The sequence below is a fragment of the Ailuropoda melanoleuca genome, chromosome 19, assembly GCF_002007445.2.
Source record: "Ailuropoda melanoleuca isolate Jingjing chromosome 19, ASM200744v2, whole genome shotgun sequence".
Classification (NCBI taxonomy): Eukaryota; Metazoa; Chordata; class Mammalia; order Carnivora; family Ursidae; genus Ailuropoda; species Ailuropoda melanoleuca.
The window spans coordinates 22,337,545-22,351,742 of NC_048236.1; positions in this window are offsets into that span (position 1 = coordinate 22,337,545).

Sequence of the window (14,198 nt, forward strand, 5' to 3'; positions counted from 1 at the left end):
ATTTCTGCTCTAATCTTGGTCAACTCCTTCCTTGTCAGTGGGTTAGGCCTGTCCCTCTGTTGCTGTTCCAGTTTCTTGAGGTGAGAATATAGAAACTGCATTTTAGATTTTTCTATTCTTTTGAGTGAGGCTTGGATGGCTATGTATTTCCCCCTTAGGACTGCCTTTGCAGTATCCCATAGGTTTTGGACCGTTGTGTATTCATTCTCGTTGGTCTCCATAAATTGTTTAATTTGTTTTTTGATTTCCTGGTTTATCGAGTCATTCTTGAGCAGGATGGTTCTTAGCCTCCAAGTGTTTGAGTTTCTTCCAGGTTTTTCCTTGTGGTTGAGTTCCAATTTCAGAGCGTTGTGGTCTGAGAATATGCAGGGGATAATTTCAATCTTTTGGTATTGGCTGAGACCTGTTTTGTGTCCCAGAGCATGATCTATTCTTGAGAATGTTCCATGGGCATTTGAATAGAATGAGTATTCTTTGGTTCTGGGGTGTAGTGTTCTATATATATCTATGAGGTCCAACTCGTCGAGTATGGCATTCAAAGCCTTTGATTCTTTGCTTAGTTTTTGCCAGGGTGTTCTGTCTATTTCTGATAGTGGGGTGTTGAGGTCCCCTACTATTACTGTGTTCTTATCTATATGTCTCTTTATTTTGGTTAAGAGTTGGCTTGTGTATCTTGCTGCTCCCCTGTTGGGGGCATATATATTAATAATTGTCATATCCACTTGTTGAATACTTCCTTTAAGAATAATATAGTGCCCTTCTGTATCTCTCTCTATGGCCTCTAGTTTAAAATCCAGTCTATCTGATATGAGAATTGCTACTCCAGCTTTCTTTTGAGGTCCATTTGCGTGGAAGATGGTACTCCATCCCCTTACTCTAAGTCTGAATGCATCTTTGGGTTCAAAATGAGTCTCTTGTAGACAGCAAATGGATGGGTCATGTCTTTTTATCCAATCTGCAACCCTGTGGCGTTTTATGGGAGAGTTTAAGCCATTTAGATTGATAGAGATTATTGACAGATATGATTTTAATGATGCCATTTCTCTTTAAAGTCTTTGTATCGGTTGTGACTTGCTGCTCTGTATCACTCTTGGGGCCTTTTTACCTTTATAGAGCCCCCCTTAATATCTCCTGTAGGGCTGGTTTCGTGGTTACGAAATTGGTTAATGATTGGCGATTTTGGAACGTCTTTATTTCTCCATCAATTCTGAATGACAGCTTTGCTGGATAAAGGATCCTTGGCTGCATGTTTTTCTCTGAAAGAGCTTTAAAAATGCCCCCCCAAGCCTTTCTCTCATTCCAGGTCTCTGTAGACAGGTCTGACGTAATTCTGATACCTTTGCCTTGGTATGTGAGAAATTTCTTTGCCCTGGCCGCTTTCAATACTGTATCTTTGGGNTCCTTGGCTGCATGTTTTTCTCTGAAAGAGCTTTAAAAATGCCCCCCCAAGCCTTTCTCTCATTCCAGGTCTCTGTAGACAGGTCTGACGTAATCCTGATACCTTTGCCTTGGTACGTGAGAAATTTCTTTGCCCTGGCCGCTTTCAATACTGTATCCTTGGATCTAATATTTGCGAATTGCACTATGACATGCCGTGGCGTAGGTTTGTCCTGGTTGAGCTTGGATGGGGTCCTCTCTGCCTCTTGGACACGAATGCTTGTTTCCCTTGCTAGATTAGGGAAGTTTTCAGCTACAATTTGTTCAAATATCTCTTCTAGACCTCTGTTTTTCTCCACCCCCTCAGGGATGCCGATGATTCAGACATTGGATCATTTCATAGAGTCAGTAATCTCCTNGATAAAGGATCCTTGGCTGCATGTTTTTCTCTGAAAGAGCTTTAAAAATGCCCCCCCAAGCCTTTCTCTCATTCCAGGTCTCTGTAGACAGGTCTGACGTAATCCTGATACCTTTGCCTTGGTACGTGAGAAATTTCTTTGCCCTGGCCGCTTTCAATACTGTATCCTTGGGTCTAATATTTGTGAATTGCACTATGACATGACGTGGCGTAGGTTTGTCATGGTTGAGCTTGGGTGGGGTCCTCTCTGCCTCTTGCACACGAATGTTTGTTTCCCTTGCTAGATTAGGGAAGTTTTCAGCTACAATTTGTTCAAATATCTCTTCTAGACCTCTGTTTTTCTCCACCCCCTCAGGGATGCCGATGATTCAGACATTGGATCGTTTCATAGAGTCAGTAATCTCCTGTAATCTACATTCGTGGGTGTGAATTTTTTTAAGACCAGCTTCTATTTTCGTTTTTTCTTCTACTAACCCATCCTCCAATTAGCTAATGAGTTCCCCTGCCTTGGTGACCCTGGCCATCAGAGCCTCTAGTTTTGACTGCATTTGGCTCATAGAATTTTTAATTTCTGTCAGATTCGCTCTCATTTCTGCCCTTAGGGATTCTATATTCTCAGTAACATTTTCGTTAATACTTTTTTCAAGTCTACTCATCATCTTGACCATTGTTGCTCTGAATTCCATTTCTGATAATTGGGATACATCCATATGTATTAATTCTGTGGCAGAGGCCACAGACTCATTATCTTTTCTTTGCTGGGGGGGACTTCTCCTTCTCGTCATTCTGATGAAGAGAGATTGCGGGGTTGTCCAGAGCCCAAGTTGTTGACTGGGACCCAGGCCGTGCGCCCTTGTTTTATAGAGATCTTAGGGATGTGGGCTTCTTCCTTAAAGATTTTATTTATTTATTTGAGAGAGAGAGACAGACAGTCAGCAAGAAAGGGAACCCAAGCAGGGGAGTGGGAGAGGAAGAAGCAGGTTCCCAGCGGAGAAGCCCGATGAGGGATTCCTTTTCCGGAACGCTGTGATCACGCCCTAATCCGAAGACAGGCACTTAATGACTGCGCTACTCAGGCGCCCTGGGTTGTGGGTTTCTTGATTTTTCAGCCTGCCTTCTGGGGGAGGGGCCTGCCGTGCCAATACTCAGGAAACCCTGTTTGGGTAGAGTCTCCGTGTCCCCTACGAGGGGGGATGGTGATGGGCACCCTGTGAGCCAGTATTTCCAGGCTTTTGTTCTCTGGTGGCTTTCCCTGGTGGTTTGATGTGCCTCTTCTGAGAGTCAGAGCAGCAGTGGCCGAAATTCAGCCTCTCTCACAGAACGGAGGGATCGCGGACCGTTCTCCACTGATGTTCCGGCTACTTTAACTCTGTTTCTGTTGGTGCTGCTCAACCCTGCAGCATCCCGGGGTGTGCGCCCCACACCCGGCGTCCCAGCCCTCACTTCCAGGGCCGGCGCGTCTCTGTCCTTTGTGTTTCTAACTCCGCCAGCCACCAGCCACCCCGCGCACGCTCCCGAGCTCCCGAGCTCCCTGTTTCAGTATGGTTCGCCTGTGCTCTGGAGCGCCAGTTTTCAGTCTGGTCGCGCTTGCACTCCTATCTAGTTCGCGTGTGCGGTCGGGAGCTCCTGTTTTCAGTTTGGACACAGGCGTTCCCATGCTCACTGTCTCAGCCCGCTCTCTTGCGGGTGCTGGTCTGAGAGTCCAGCCCACTACCCAGCACAAGGGGATATTGCTTCCCGGCACCTGAGCACAGAGGCTCCCTCCCCCTTCCCTTCATCTTCCTATATCTGTGCTCGGATTCACAGCTCCCTGCTTCGTACCTCAATACTCAGCACTGGAGATGTTCATTTGTAGAGATCCAGATGTATCTTCCTGCGTCTCATGCTGATCCTGTGGGTGTTCAGAATGGTCTGGTTGATATCCAGCTCAACTCGGACCAGCTGAGAAAGGGTCGCCTACTCCTCCTCCATCTTTTCTCCTCCTTGCAGAAAGTGGTTGCCTTTCTGTTCATAGAGTTTCTGCTACTCTTTTCTTCGTTCTCCAGTTGCATTCATAGGTATTCGGAATGGTTTGGTAGCTCTCTCGCTGAATTCCTGGGACCAGATGAACTTTAGGTCTCCTGCTCCTCTGCCATCTTGGAACGCCGAGCTGGAGCTCAACTCCTGTTTTAAACTGGGTTCCTTGCAGAAAGTAGTGGCTATTCTGTTCTTAGAGTTTGCTGCTATTCTTTTCTTCATTCTCCAGTTGAGTTTGTAGGTGTTCAGAATGGTCTGATAGCTATCTAGCTGCATTACTGGGACCAGACGAAATTTAAGCCTCCTGCTCCTCCACCATCTTGGACTCCTCTGAGAGGTGAAAAATCAGGATGCATCTTATAATTGTTGAGATCTTACCACTATAATTAGAATCATTTTTCCTTAGTATTTTATAAAATGATGGTGTATCTTACAATCAACGATATCTTAGATTGAAGGAAAGAAGGTAGTGGATTTGATTTGGTATCTTGAATTTGAAGTACCTGAGGGACATGGGTCACTCTAGTCCACAGAACACATTGGTAGGAAACAATGAAACCCAGCTAAGAGGCTTGCCATGGAGATATGACCTCTAGAGTCATCTGTACCCAAGTGAAAGTCAAAGCAATGGAAATAAAATCCCTAGGGAAAACAGATAGAGTGAGATGAATAGGCAACTGTAAAGAGCTCAAAAGTTTAAAGAAGAAAACAAAAGGAAATGAGTCATCAGAAAAATTTTCAGAAAATGACATAAAAAGGAGAAAGATAATTTTTACAACCTGTGAGGAGTTATCAATGTCAAATGCAGTGAGAGGACTGCACCCACTGACTACAGCAAGATGGGGGTCGCTAACAACTTTTAGAATGACTTCAGTGGAGTAGTGAGGGAGAAGACAGGTGCATTGGATTGAGGAATGAAGGAGAATTAGGACAGCAGAGGTCATGAATGTGAACATTTCTTCAAGGAAGCTTGACTAAGGAGGATGGAACAATGAAAAAAATGGAGGGAATGAAGTTGAAGGTGATTTTGTTAGAAGTGACTCAGACGTGGACTTGTTTCTAAGATAAACAGTAAAGACAGGAGCCACAGTTAGCACATCAATCTAAACTTGGTTATCAGGTCATCTTATTGACAACTTGAACTCTGAAGAAATGAGGTAGTCAGGTGAGAGGAAGGAGATGAGTCAATCAGACACTATTCTGGCAGAAAAAAAAACAAAGAGTAAGCCAAAAGTGTGATTCAAGACAGTTTAATCACTGGACTATTTACAAAAGTGTGAGCAGCATAAAGTGAAATTAACCCTAAGATTGGTAACAGCAGGAAGCCAGTACCACTCCTAAAAGGACAAGAACAAGAAGTTACTGAAACTGGCAAGATCTATAAACTTAGGAAAGAGCTGCTTAGCAGCCATTGTCAACCCAAAATTCCGTAGAAAGAGTGTCATGGGGATAAATACCCTGAATTCTCTCTCCTACTATCCTCTTACTTCCTGCCAGTATCTCCTTTGGATGAATTTAGAAGTCAAAAGGCAAGAGAGTCCATTTGACACAAAGCATAATAATCAGCTTCCCTGAGTACACAGCAGGGTGGAGAAGGGTGGAGAATCGAGCTGGAGGAGCAAATGGAAAACAGTGAACAGAAAAGGAAGGGTTTGTCCAAATGGGAGTTAAGACCCAAGACAATAGAACTCCTGGTGAAGACAAAAAGGGCATTTGCTACAGATTCTATGATTTACTCTAGCAGTTGTGACAATAAAGACTATTCTAACTTTTGCCTAGTTAATGAGAAACTGATATATCTAAATAAGAAAAGGCCCAACATTCTTGTCTTAATTAATACCCACTGTTCATTTTATATTGTATACAATGAAAACAAACAATGGTATCTATGGATTAAAAAAGATTCTAATTCTCTGCAGGATAACAAAACTATTCACATACTTCATCTTTTCATATAAAAAGAGATTTCCCGTTAAAAGGATGCTTCTTTTTTTTCAAAGATTTGAATAAATTGATGTTTAAAAAATTACTGCCATTGGTAACTTTAGCCCTGAAAAAAAATGAACAATGTTAAAACTTTCTTTAGGTTTTTGTGTCTATTTTTGTACCAGCACCATACTGTTTTGATTGCTACAGCTTTGTATAACTTGAAATCTGGGATTGTGATACCTCCAGTTTTGCTTCTCTTTTTCAAGACAGCTTTTGCTATTCAGGGTCTTTCATGGTTCCATACAAATTTTAGGATTGTTTGTTCTAGTTCTGTGAAAAATACTGTTGGTATTTTAATGGAGATTGCATTAAATAGAACAGTGGAACAGAACTGAGATCCCAGAAATAAACTGACGATTATATGGTCAATTAATATTTGACAAAGGAGGCAAGAATTGCAATGGGAAAAGGACAGTCTCTTCAGTAAATGAGTCTGGGAAACTGGACAGTTACATGGAAAAGAATGAAACTGGACCATTTTCTTATACCACATGCAAAAATAAACTCAAAAGGAATTAAGGACCCAAATGTGAGACCTGAAACCATAAAATCCTAGAAGAGAGCATAGGCAGTAATTTCTCTGACATAGCAATATTTTTCTAGATAGGTATCCTGAGGCAAGGGAAACAAAAGCTAAAATAAACTATTGGGACTACATCAAGATAAAAAGCTTCCCCACAGCCAAGGAAATCATCAACAGAAATGACCTACTAAACAGGAGAAGATACTTGCAAATGACATATCTGATAAAGGGTTAGTTTTCACAATATATAAAGAACTTACACAATTCAACAACAAAAAAACAAATAATCCAATTAAAAAATGGGCAAAAAACATGAACAGACATTTCTCCATAGAAGACATATAGATGGCCAACAGATAAATGAAAAGATGCTCAACATCACTCATGATCAGAGAAACGCAAATCAAAACTGATGTGGTTTGAAGTGGTGATGTTTGGAGCCGACGGCCAAGAAAGAATTCTTGAGACATCTTTGGGGCAAAACAGTGATTTTTTTTGTTTTATTTTTATTTTGAGGGAAAGAGAGCATAATCAGGGAAAAGAACAGAGGGAGAGCAGCAGAGGGAGAGAGATAATCTCAAGCAGACTCCACACTAAGTGTGGAGCTGGACACGGCGCTCAGTCTCACGACCCTGAAATCGTGACCTGAGCTGAAATCAAGAGTCGGATCTTGGGGTTCTGGGATGGAGCCCCACATCAGGCTCCCTGCTCAGCTGGGAGTCTGCTTCTCCCTCTCTCTTTGCCCCTCTCCCCACACTCCCTCCTTGTGTTCTCTGCTCTCCCTCATGCTCTCTCTCTCAAATAGATCAAATCTTTAAAAAAAGCCACAAAAACCCACAGTGAGATATCACTTCACACCTGTCAGAATGGCTAAAATCGAAAACACAAGAAACAAGTGTTGGCGAGGATGTGGAGAAAAAGGAATCTTCCTGAACTGTAGGTGGTAATGCAAACTAGTACAGTCACTCTGGAAAACAGTATGGAGTTGCCTCAAGAAATTAAAAATAGAACAACCAAATGATCCAGTAATTCCACTACTGGGCGGGTATTTACCCCCAAAATACAAAAACACTAATTTGGAAGGTTATATGCACCCCTGTGTTTATGCAGCATTATTTACAATAGCCAGAAAATGGAAGCAGCCTATGTCCATTGATAGATGAAGGGACAAAGAAGATGTGGTATATATACATATATATACGTGTGTGTGTGTGTGTGTGTGTGTGTACACACACACAATGAAGTATCACTCAGCCATAAAAAAGAATGAAATCTTACCATATGCAACATGGGTGGATGTAGAGAGTATATTCCTAAGCAAAATAAGCCAGTCGGAGAAAGACAAATACCACGATTTCACTCATATGTGGAATTTAAGAAACAAAACAAACAAACAAAGGAGAAAAAGAGATAAGTCAAAAAACAGACTTTTAACTATAGAGAACTGATGGTTACCAGAGGGGAGATGGGTGTGGGGATGGGTAAAATAGGTGAGGGGATTAAGAGTACACATACCTTGATGAACACTGAGTAATGTACGGAATCATTGAATCACTAAATTGTACACATGAAATCAATGTAATACTGTGTTAACTATAGTGGATTTAAAAAAAAAAAAACTTTCTATAGGTCTTATAGACCAAGTGACTTTAGTAATGTTGACTCCACGTCTATTTCCTTTCTAGCATCAATTATAGATAATCTTTAGCTAGCAGACAATTTAAGGATTATGTAAAATAGGGGCGCCTGGGTGGCACAGCGGTTAAGCGTGTGCCTTCGGCTCAGGGCATGATCCTGGCGTTATGGGATCGAGCCCCACATCAGGCTCTTCTGCTATGAGCCTGCTTCTTCCTCTCCCACTCCCCCTGTTTGTGTTCCCTCTCTCGCTGGCTGTCTCTATCCCTGTCGAATAAATAAAATAAAATCTTTAAAAAAAAAAAAGAATTATGTAAAATAAAAAGCCTAGGCTATTCCTACAAATATAAGACTTTAGAGAAAAAGAACCTAGAAACAATAGGTACCAAATTTTGATTTTTAAAATTATTCTCATCAACACATAAATGTGTCCACACATACACTTTCTGGATTGAGAGCTCACTGTCACTCAGATAAGCCTTTTTCTCACATTAAAATGGAAGGCAGCTTTGGTAATAAGTTAGATAGAAAACCTTAAAAATTTCCTTTTCATAACTTTTAAGCAAACTAAAACAAAAAACAAAAACACTAAGGCATTCCACTAATTAATATCTGACCAATTCTAGAATATGCTTAATTTTGAAGGGCAAATGGAGCTCTGTAGAAAATAAGAAATTGTCCCATTTCTGATAGTTGTAAACATTTTTTTCTTAGGCCAAATTTGTTTTCTGATAAATACGTGCAAATTTAAGTTTTCACAACTTTTTTCAAAAACGATTTGATCTTTACATTTACCATCTACCAAAGTCAACTATCAGTTTACTATTATTTAATTATCTTGTAACCTGTATGATTTTTTAAAAGAGTTTATTTATTTCTCAGAGAGAGAGAGAACACGGAAGCACAGGGAACAGAAGGCCGAGAGAGAAGCAGGTTCCCCGCTGAGCAGGGAGCTCGATGCATGACTCGATCCCAGCACCCAGAGATCATGGAGCTGAAGGCAGACGCTTAACAGACTGAGCCACCCAGGTGTCCTGTAACCTGTGTGATTCTGGGGCTACTCATAATCCAATCTGCACTCACAGAATTATACCATGTGGGTATTCTATAATAGAAGCCAGTGAAATCTTTACTTAGTATCCTGAGAAATTACCAAAGGATAATTAGGGTAATTAAACTTCTTTAAAGTCCTTTATATACCTCACTCTAATTTCCTCTCACATGTCTCCAAGGGCAGATTTACAGAGACACTACTGAAACTGAAACTTCAATGACCCACTTGCCTAGGCATTTTCCCTTCAGAGGGCCTAGCAATGTGTTCACATGCTTTCATGTTATTTGTAAAAAATGTTTAGAATAATGTATTTTCACTTTAATCTTTCACACCACTGTCTCTTTCCATTTAGATATCTCTCTATCACAGTTCCACTCCTATGAGTGTCTTTTGAGTGACCACAGGCTTTCTGAGAACCTAGCTCTGGGCAAATAGGATTAGGGTTCCATTTAGCTTGGATTAAATGTACTATATTTGTGTGGCTCATAATTATACTCTTATTTAGTTAAGTTATTGCTAAGCATCCTGGTGTAGGAATGGCATCTAGGGATGCTTTTAAGGCCCACTATTCCAATTGTGATATCAGAAATGTGCTTGGTTTTTGTCCCTGATTCCTGGTATAGAGCTTCTAAAACCCTTGGAATACCATGCTTAATAGGAGTGTCTTTTGTTATTTATAATGAGCCCTTTTTGATCACACCTACACTGATGTTAATGAGGTATGAAGTAAATGGTTTGGTAATCCAATTATTGTAGGAATTAGGAATAGAACAATTTATTATTACTTACTTTATGCTAACAAAGTATTACAAAGTGGGATATACACAGAATTCTTAAAATCACTTGTTCACTATATGAATATATCATCAACTAACCAAAGAAGTTATTGTAAGTGTGGTAAGCCTGCATCATCTTGTGTCATGGGATTGTTCAATTCTACCACCATGTTTTTCTATTCCAATCAATGAACTACTGTCATACATTCAATTTGAAATGTTGTCTGACTTTCACTTGGTGCCAATGAGACACGAAATAGCAGCTACAATGTAGTATTCAGTTATCAGGTGCTTCAAATGATTCATATAGGCTCAAATATATGCTCAAATTATGTTTTGTAAGACTTTTGTGAAAATGCAAACAAAATGAAAAAAAATTGACCTAGAAAACTCTCAATGTTATTTTGCTTCACTAGTAAGTAATTATAAAAATATTTCTTATCAATTTACTACTAAAATCATGACTATCAGTTTAGTCTTTTGTAATAGTTATGCTTAAATATCTTATAGGGTCCCCAATTATTTACATATTTATCAGTGTGTGTTGTGCATATAAAACCAGACAGAGAAAATACTGATTAACCAAAAACTGTAATATCAAAACATAAAATTCTGTGGCTTCAAGTCCAGAGCTTGGAATCTTCAAGATAAAAGCCTCAAAGCTTTGAGGCCTCATTCTAAGGGTATCTTGACACCTCTGGTACAGCTACTATGTGTCCAGTAGAATTTTGTGATTGGTAACTTGAATGCTGTATAAGTAGTTCATAAATTATTATAAGTGTTGAAATTAATCTTTGTCTTAGGCTAGCCTTGAAGTGCCTCCTGTGCCCACAGGCCCTTTGAAGGTGAACCTGCCCGTAACCCTTTGTTGTAAAAAATGTTAGAACACATTAGTGGCCAAGTTATGCCCTGTATGATTCTGATCTCACGGCCAGAATACGATCATGGAGACAAAGAGGGCAGCTCGTCTAAAAACTGGACAGGAGGAAGTAAGAGGAGTAGGTTGCCTAATTTTGCCCAATAGTGACAATGAGGATAATCTGAATGTAAACTCAGGAAATTTTGAAATCAGGAAAAGAGAAAGGGTTGGCCAGTTAACAAACAGAGCAGAAGGAGAAAGGCATACAGAAAGAAGACAGAAGCCATTGCCTGTCAATGAAAGTGACAAGGCATAGGCTGTGAGTTACCATATACCAGGGGAAGGTAGAAAGAAAAACAAGGTATAACTCAGAAAGGAGATAAGCGAAAATTAAATGAACAGTGGCAAGTAGGGTAAAGAATTTAAAAATTTACATAGTGGAGCAATTGATGATGGTATTGACTGGATCCTGAATGACTTTCCACATTCCTGAAGTTCAGGAAACCCAGCCCTACCAGAGATTTCAATTTTTCCTGTGGAGCCTGGCTTGGGGGTATTTCCTGGATTCCCAGGAGGTCAAAACACATGCGTGAGAATTCTCTTTTTCTTATTTCCACATGAGGCCTTTTAATAAACACCACATGACTCAAGACCTTCTGAGGGGATTTTTGTCATTGCAACAACAAAGAAGGCCTAATTAGTACAACCTTTTTATAATTGCAGGACATGGCATTCATTAGCTAGCATATGCATTTACTGTGTTGTATTAAAATGGCCTATTTACTTATCGATTTCCTCCACTTGAGTCTTTTGTTAACTACATCTTCAGTTTTGGTACCTAGGAAGTGATCCATAAATTTTATCAAATGAATAAATGAAACAGCCATTCTAAAAAACTGCAAACACATAAACTGGTCTTTAATCTCCTCTATGTATTACACATTTCATTTGTGCAAAATATAGTGCCTGGTATGGCAGATACATGAGACATACACACATAAACATACACAGTGTAATAAGAGAAGTTACTGCTGCTTCTGGCAACTTCAGAAAGGCAAAATAGGAAAGTCATGAGAAGCAGATATTTCTTCTATGAAGAATCGCTGAGAATCTCCCTCTCTTATGCAACAGTTGGGACAACAGACTTACTAGTGGAGGGCTTGGGGAAAGGGCAACAGAAAGAACCTTTTATCATTTGATTAATGTTGTCCCTCTCTAAAGGAACTCTACGCAAAAGCTGATTACCCTGGAGGAGAATCCAAGGCTTTCTGGAAGGAAAGAAAATTAACCTCTAAACCCTGTTCTCTGAGACATGACATGGAGAATCTCAGCTGTGTAACTACCATAGCAATTTCCACTAGGTCTTAGGATTCTAGGAAGAGCAAGAAACTTTGGAAGTAAAACCATGATGAATGGGAAAATTTCGTCCCTGAAATAATATTGCTCATGTTGGTCCCCAAGCACTATGTGAGGATTTATGCTGACCAGGTCGAAAAGCTGCCTCCTGACCCTCCCACAGTGGTTCTGCTTTGGAGAATAAGGGCTGAGTAAGGGAAAGTGAATGAAATGTAGGTCACATCGGCTCCCAATGCGGGACGCCACTGTAACCTGTGCGCTGCCCTGAACCAACAAGAGCATCCCTAAGATGATGGGTAAGACTCTGGAGCACCGCCAAACCCGTCTCCGACCTAACACTGCATCACAGGAATGAGCAACGGAGTTCTGTACTGCATCACTCTGGGGGCCCAGCTCTCCGTGGTTAGAAATCCTACTGAATCCCTCAGAATGAGCATGCCCCTGGGATTACTGATGATGAGTGCGTGGAGTAGAGGGAAATGCCTCAAGAGGGTAAGACTGAACTTCTCCTAATAATCTGTTGGAGATTTAATCATTCATTTGAGCAATAAAATGTGTCTATACTCCACCCCAACTTTGTGGAACAGGTTAGATATATTTTTTGTATGGTTTTTATCTCTTTATGAATATATTTGGTCTTTTCTTCCCCCACGGTCTCTTCTGCTTTTACTCTTTTCTTCTTGAGCCTATTTGTAAAAAGGAATACTACCTCTCCTGTCTGGGAGATGCTCTCCAGCTTGGTACTCCCACATGTCCTGGGCCTGAGCCAGCCAGCAGCCTTGCTGCCCATTTCCCACTGCACCCTCCTACTTCTGTCCATGCCCATCTGCTCCTTTTTGCCTTTCCTAGGGGTACCCCAGCTGCCACTTTTTTTATTCTCTGAGCTGTATGGCATCTTTCAAGCACACTTGGCTGTGGCTATAGGCACAGTCCAATGGCTATAAAGACAGTATGGGAGTCTCGAAATTCCGGAACCTTTCGATCATTGCCTTTATTTGGAGGTATGTCCATCTATCCCATTACTCCACCTCTGAGCACGGCACAAGTGATGTTTGTCTCAAAACATGGCCCAGTGTTAGTGCTCTACGTGAAATACCCAGTTTTCCCTTAATAATACATCACAGATGTGTTAATATTCTGTAGTTCAATCCTGTGGATAAATCCATTTTTGCTAAATGAAAAATATTTACTACTTCATGACAGCAAGATATTTTTACTATTGACTCCTAACTATTGATATTAATTTTAACACATAATTCAAATATTTATTTCGTTCATTTTGGAGTAGACTAGTTTCATGTTACCACTGTACTTAGGACTGGCTGCATTATTTGCAGAACCCAGGGAAAAATGAAAATGAGGGACCCCTTGTTATAAAAGCAGAAAATAGTGCCATTAAAGGTAATTTAAAAAACAGCTTTAAAAAATATACATACAGTTTTCTTATTTCTTCAACTCTTCTCCCTTGCTCATGTGTATATTCCATTTCCCCATTGGACTTCACTTACAAAATTTGAACATACAATTTTTGAATTTAAATTTAAACAAGTAAAAAATGCAATTATTATGAATCTCAAGACACTAACAGTGATCGAACATTAAACCAAGCATGGGTCCTTCTAAATGTGCTCGAATTTTCATGAAGCTGATCCTGACTATACCCTGTAGTAGCATTTTGTCTGTCTATTCATCTTCCTGGCAGAAGTATTCATTTCCAAAATAGTTACAAGTCTCCCCGCATCAAAGCAGATTAACTGATAAAATATGTTGTTGCCATCTGGGAATCCTGTCCATCCAAACACTAAAGGTAGTTCCATGAATGGCTTCCCTGTGCCAACAATATTTGGGAATCATTTCACCATATGCCTGCCATGATCTGGAAGGTTGTGTCCCCCCAGAATGCACACGTTGGAATCCTAATGCCTAATATAATTGTATTAGAAAGAGGGGCCTTTGGAAGGTGAGTAGGTCAAGATGGTGGAGTCCTCAAGAATGCTCTTATAAAAGAGGTCCCACAGAGCCCCTGCCCCTTCCACCATATGAAGGAACAATGAGAAGTCTTTGATCCAGAAGGTGGCCCTCACCCAACCATACCAGCCTCCTAATCTTGAATATCCAGTCTTCAGAACCTCAAGAAATAAATGTTTATTGTTTACAAACCACTAAGTCTGTGGTATTTTGCTATAGCAGCCCAA